This window comes from Oratosquilla oratoria, chromosome 43 (genome assembly GCF_046742065.1).
Source record: "Oratosquilla oratoria isolate Oo_2021 chromosome 43, ASM4674206v1, whole genome shotgun sequence".
NCBI classification, from domain to species: Eukaryota; Metazoa; Arthropoda; class Malacostraca; order Stomatopoda; family Squillidae; genus Oratosquilla; species Oratosquilla oratoria.
In genome coordinates this window covers 16011467-16018712 of record NC_134819.1, presented here as the reverse complement: position 1 = coordinate 16018712, position 7246 = coordinate 16011467, and positions in this window count along the sequence as shown.

Sequence of the window (7246 nt, the reverse complement as noted above, 5' to 3'; positions counted from 1 at the left end):
ATACCAAGGACTTTTTCCTCCTTACAAGGAAGGTAGCAGAGTAAAAAAGCAAGTACCTACTCACACCCATTTCATTCCTATCCACCACCCTTTCCTCGCCCTCATCTTAGCTCCTGATAGACAATGGTCATCCCTATATCTTGCCCACTTTCTTGGGTTAGAAGTAATGCAGCAAGTTGCAGCACATCCACAGGAAGGCCACATCACACAATTAGCAACCCCTCATGCAAAGAAGAAGAAGAAGAAGAAGAAAAAAAAAAAAGAGATGTGGAGAAATCCATTCGGGCTATGTCAAAATATCATTCACAATATGGGATTGCGGGAAAGCTGTTAAGGGTAGTCAAGACCTTTTATAAGAGTAGTAGAGCCTGTATTAGAATTAGAAAGATAGAGAGCAAGTGGATGTGCCATGTCACCATAGCTATTCAATATGTGCATGGATGGGATGGTGAGGGAGGTAAAGGCAAGGGTAATGAGCAGGAGACTGATATTAAAAGAAAAGGGAGAAAAGTGGGAGCTGAGCCAGTTGTTGTTTGCTGATGAAACTGCACTTGTGGCAGGGTAAGAGAGAGGATTAAGGGAGTTAGTGATGGAATTTGGGAAGGTATGTGATATGAGAAAGTTGAAGGTAAATGTGGGAAAAGTAAAGTGATGAGATGTACATGGGGAGAGGATGGCAATGAATTTAAAGTAAGTTTTAAAGGAGAGAGGCTGGAGGAAGTGGATAGCTTTAGGTATTTGGGGTTATATATGTTAGGAAAGGGAGGAATGGAGGTAGAGGTAAGTTGTAGATTGAGAGAAGCAAGTAAATGCCTTGGAGGATTAAAAAGTGTCATGAGAAATAGGCATCTTGGAATGGATGCAAAGAGGTGTATGAAGGAGTGATTGTCACAACATTTGAAAGCAAAAATAATCTTGTGTATAGTCAAGATATACATGGATGGGGTGGTGCGAGAGGTAAATGCAAGGGTGGTGGGTCAGGGATTGGAGATGTTTAAAGAAAATGGAGAAAAATGGGAGGTGAGCCAGCTGTTGTTTGCAGATGACACTGTGCTTGTAGCAGAATCAGAGGAGGGATTGAGAAAGTTGGTGACAGAGTTCGGGAGAGTGTGTGAAAGGAGAAAATTGAAGATAAATGTGGGTAAAAGTTAGGTGATGAGATGTACAAGGGGTGAAAGTGGCAGCAGACTGGAAGTGAGCATAAAGGGGGAGAGACTGGAGGAAGTGGATAGTTTTAGATACTTGGGTGCGAATGTGGCAGGAAAGGGTGGAGTGGAGGTGGAGGTAGAATGTAGATTGAGAGAAGTGAGTAAATGCCTTGGTGGATTAAAAAGTGTAATGAGGAATAGACATTTGGGAATGGATGCTAAGAGTAGATTGTATGAAGGAGAGATTGTGCCAACAGCACTGTATGGGGCAGAAACATGGAACATAATAGAGGAAGAGAGAAGTCTGAATGTGTTTGAGATGAGGTGTCTGAGAAGTATGATAGGGGTTACTAGGCTAGATAGAGTGAGAAATGAGGAGGTGAGGAGGAGAACAGTGGTGGTAAGGGAGTTGGGAGATAGGGTGGATGAAAGAGTATTGGGATGGTTTGGATACATGGAAAGAATGAGTGAAGAAAGACTAGTAAAAGAGGTATGGAAGGCAGATGTGGAGGGAGTGAACATGAGGGGGCGACCTAGGATGAGATGGATGGATGGGGTGAGGGGGGCTTTGGAGAAGAGCAGAATGTCGGTTGAGGAAGGATGGGAGAGGACAGAAGACAGGGGTGAATGGAGAATGGTTGTATATGGATGATGTTGTGATGCATGAGGTGGAATGCGTGGGGGGATGGGGGATGAGGTAGTATGTGTGAGAAAAATTTGACGCAGCCCGAAGGGATTTCACCCTGTCTTCTCCTTTACTGCATGAGGAGACGGAGAGGGGGGTCGCTGATTTAATGAAGCGGCCTTGCTGTGGATGTGCTGTGTCTTGCAACACTGCCTTTGACCCAGGGCAGTGGACAAGATGTAGGGATGACCCATCATCCAGGAGGTGCCAAGATAAGAGGAGGGTGGAGGGGAGTGGAGTGTGTTGGGGATGGAATGGGTGGGAATGGTTTTTGTGCTTTTTCTTTTTGGCTACCGCCCTTGTAAGGGGGAAAAAGCCTTTGGTATATGTATGTATGTATAGTCATGATGATTCAACCTCAAAAATTAATCTGTAAAACTGTCAAATGTATTTTAAAGTGCAAGCATATTTTGTGAGGAGTCATGTTCCCAGTAGGCAGAGTTTACAAACTGCTTTTATCATTAGAACTCTCATAGTTCCTGAGACTTGAATGACTCCACCACGACCTGAATGACTCAGTTTTCAACATAACTCTATAACATTCTATGGTTGGGTTCGTGAGACCCGAACCTTAGCCTTTATCCTAACTTCATTCCTGGTCCAAATCCTGCCTCCAACCTTTAATTCCCCAACTCAGCATCCAAACATTATGCCACCCATGGGCAGCCCCCTGCAGGTTTCCATAAAGAAAGAAAATCCATTCAAGGAAGGTTAATTTAGTTCAACTCACTTATCTGATTCAAATAAGTGATACAAGTCATGTCGTTTAAGATACAATTGTAAGTGGTGCACTTGTATTCTTAGTTAACTATCTACCTGTATATACCAATATATAAAGTTCGCTTCAAAGGAAGGTAACTGAGTTAAAGGGCATGTACCCACTCCAATTCACCACCTTTTCCTCCCTCTCATCTTAGCTCCTCATGCATGAGGGGGTCATTCCTGTATCCCACCCACTGCCCTGGGTCAGAAGCAATGCAGGAAGGAAGACAAAGTACATCTACAGCAAGACTGCTGCACTTAATCAGTGATCCCTCTTCCCATCCCCTCATGCTGAAAATAGAGAAGACAGGGAGATATCCCTTTGAGGAGTGTCAAAATATCATTCATGCATAACCACTCCCTACTCCCCCCATCCCCTGCCTTCTCCCATCCTTGCATCACAGTATCATCTATACAAAATCTTTCTCCACGCATCCATTTCTCCTTCACTATCCCCTCTTTGCTCAACAGACATTCCCTCTTGCCCAACACCCCTTTCACCCCATTCATCTCAACCTCGGTCACCCCTTCAAGTTCACTCCATCCACCTTTGCCTTACACACCTCTTTTACTAATCTTTCTTCACTCATTCTTTCCATGTGTCCAAACTATCCCAATACTCTTTCATCAGCCGTATCTGCCATCCCCTTTTCCACCCCAGTGCTCCTTCTCACTTCCTTGTTTCTCACTCTATACAACCTTGTAACCTCTACCATACTTCTTATATTTCATTTCAAACACATTTAAGCTTCTCTCTGCCTCTTTTAAATTCCAAGTCTCTGCCCACCATAGAGTGTCATAGGCAAAATCACCCCTTCATATAATCTCTTTGCATTCATTCTCACTTGCCTATTTCTCATGACACCTTTTAATCCTCCAAGACATTTACTTGCTACCCTCAATTCCCAATTCACTTCTACCTCCACTCCTTCTCCTGCCACATGTGAACCCAAATACCTAAAAATGTAAACTTCCTCTGGCCTCTCTCCTTTACAATGTACTTCCAACTCACTGCCATCCTCTTCCCTTATACATCTAATCACCTTACTTTTACCCATATTTACCTTCAACTTTCTTTTGTCGCATATCTTCCCAAACTTCATCCCTAACTGCTGTAATCCCCCCTGACCCTGCCACAAGTACAGTGTCTTCAGCAAACAACAACTGGCTCACCTTCCACTTCTCTCCATTTTCTTTAATAATTTCCAGTCCCCTGCCCATTACTCTTGCACCACCCCATCCATTTATACATTAAACAGCCATGGTGACATGACACATCCTTGGCACAGCCCCACCTTTACCTCAAATAACTTGCTCTCTTCATTTTTAATTCTAACACAGGCTCTACTAATCTCATAAAAAATTTTGACTGCCCTGAACAGCTTTCCCCCAATCCCACATATCAGCAATGCAGTGCCTTCCTGTCTACCTTGTCTTAAGCCTTTCCCAAATCCACAAAGGCCCACAAAACACCACTACCATTTGCTAAAGCTTTTTCACATATCTGCCTTACCACAAAAATCTGATCTACACAACCCCTACTTTTCCTAAACTCACACTCCTCCTCACCAATTACTCCCTCTGTTTCTCTCCTAATCCTCTCAATTAAAAACCTCCCGTGAGACTTCCCAACTACACTCGACAAACTGACCCCCGTAAAACTACTACAATCACATTTGTCCCCATTCCCCTTGTAAAGTGGAACTATACAGACACTCCTCCAATCCTCTGGCACTCCATCTTCCCTTACACAATAAACAACCTCACTAGACAGTCTACTATTACTTTACCTTCTTTCTTTAGACACTCCACATGATACCTATCTAACCCAGGTGCTTTACATGCTCTCAATGTTTTCAAAATTACTTGCACCTCACCTTTTTTCATTTTCTATTTTCCTTTCCTATCACTTTTTTTCTTAATGCCTCCCACTACTTCTGCCAATCCCTCCTAATCCTCCTCCACATTCAACAGCTCTCTAACTCTACCCATATTCCCCTTAATTTCTCGTCCATTAATATATGTCCATCTACACCTTTTGCCTTTTCTTCTCTACTTAACTCGTCTACCCTTCCTCTCTTAACTTCCTTCCAAAACATCTTTTTATTACTTTTAAAACCTCTCATACCTGTATGTTTCCCTCATCCTACTTTGCAGCTAGTCCCTAAATACTTGTTTTCTTCTGCCACATTCTTCACTTCATCATCCCACCACTCACCACATACCATCTTTGCACACCTTGTCACTCCCTCCTTAAAACACTCCCCATTCATCTTCCATTCCTACCTCTGCTCTGTCCTTCACCTTCTCCCACATTTCTCTCAGCTTCCCCTTGTACTTCTGCTCTTTTTCCTTTTTATCTAACCTCTTCAATAAAAGTAAAATACTCGCATGCAGTGTTAAGCTGTCCAATGTACGATGATGCATCATAATATACACTTTATAAAATGTGGTGTGAGTGTATGGGCGTGGACGAGGACGGGCGGTTGGCACCCCCCTCCCAATTGGGTGGGGGTGGGTGGTCAAAGGGCACGAGCTTTGGTATCCCACTTCCCGCCAGAGGGGGGAGTGCCCTCGCATCGGCGTGGATGGACAGTGCCTGGGAAGGACCGCGCGTGGGTGGTTGAGTGAACGTGAGTAGGAGGGAGACACATCGAGGATCGGTGGGGCTAGTATTAGTAGTTAGGAGATAGGGAATTAGATTAGAATTAGATTAAGTACAGTGGCGTGAGTGTTCCAAGGAGGAGTAAAGACCCACCCAGAAGCAACCGAAGGAGCGGCATCATCGACACCCAAATAAGTACCACAAGCTATCTAGGCACCGCCGAGATGACCGCACCCACGAGTGGAGACGAGCCGTTCAAGATGAACAGTATGACCCTAAGGCCGTTTGACGGCAATGGAGACGTCGCTGTGTGGCTTACGAAGGCGGAGTTGGTCGCGAAATTAACGGGAGTAAAGGACGTGGCAAGTTACATCGCGCTAAATTTAGAGAGCGTGGCCTTATCCGTCTACATGGAGATGACGGCCGAAAATCGAAAGGATATGGAAAAGGTGAAGGAAAGGTTACAGGAGGTTTTCGGTGAGAGCCCCTTCGAAGCGTTCTGTAAGCTACAGCGAATGCGGTGGACAGGAGAACAGGTTGACGTGTTCGCCAATGACATCAGGAGATTGGCGGGCCTGGTTAATCTCGAAGGCGCCTGGAGACGGTAGTGAGAATAGTTTTCGTGAATGGTTTTCCGGATCGCATATCGACTGGGCTGCAGGAAATGGAAAATGCAGCGAAGGCAGACATGGGTGAACTGATAGCCCGCGCCTGGCTCCTGACTAAGGTTAAGGATGGAGGGCTGATGGGCGCCGTAGCCAAAGAAAAGCCACAAAGGAGGATACAGCCCGTGGCGGGAGAGTGGGCGCAGGCCGGAACAGCGGGAGGCAGGCATCTGGATGAAACCCCACGAGAAAGGAAAACGGGTGAGCTCGGGGGTGACTACAACGGATGGCGTGGGCTGTCTCGGGTCCGTTATTACGAGTGTCGGCGACTGGGTCACCTTGTGAGGGACTGTACGGAGGTAGAGCTTGTCTGCTACTCATACAATCAGCCAGGGCATATGGCCCGAAATTGCAGTCAGGGAAACGGGAGATCGGCGGCCACCATGCAGGGGGCCGCCGAGGAAATGTAAGGACATCGTTCAGCCGTATGCCGATCGTGGATATCTGGGTGAGAGGGAGACGCGCGAGGGCGCTGATAGACTCAGGCTGTTCAACCACGATCGTGAGGACCGACGTAGTTCAAGAGTTCAGACAGGGAGATGTGGCCCTGACAGTAGTCGACGGGAGAGAGACGATATGCGAAGGCGACCAGGAAATTGAAATTATAGTAGAGGGTATCCCGATACGACTAAGAGTGCTAGTCATCAGAACGATTCTAGAGGGAATGGACGGAATTGCCCAGCTTGGAGAAGTCACGTTTATCGGTGGGCTCGTACGGATTGGAATGAGGCGGGACTCAGAAGGGAGGATGAAGACCCGACTGAGGCCGGGTGTGGACGTAGGAGTGGCAATGGGAGCCGAGGAGGGCGGTGCTGCCCCGAGGCTCGACCCTGTCGAGAGGGCGACGCCATGCACGATTGAGGACGAGGACTTCCTGGCGGAATTTGATGGCCAGAAGTGGGAAGTAGAGTGGTATCCGAAGGAACGCTTGCCCGTCTTGAAGAACAAAGTCGACTGTTACGCGCGGACCCTCAGAGAGGGGGTGAGGGAGGTCTTTGACCTTGAAGTGGAGCGCTGGATCGAGGAGGGAATCTGGAGTCCCTGGGAGGAACCAGTGGAGGGCGGAATCCTTCCCTTGATGGCAGTGGTACGACCGGTGCTGGATTTCCGAGAGCTGAACCAGTTTGTGAAGTGTCATACTGGCGACGATTTTGTAGACGTGTGTACCGAGACCCTACGCAGGTGGCGCCGAAGGAAGGGGGCGTCCGCGGTTGTAGACTTGTGGACGGCTTACCTGCAAATTCACGTGGAGAAGAAGCTATAGAAGTACCAGCTAGTAAAATACAAAGGGAGAATTACTGCTTAACGAGACTGGGTTTTGGGCTCAGCTCGGCCCCGAGAATCCTGAAGACGGTACTGGAGAAGACTGAAACGATGAAGA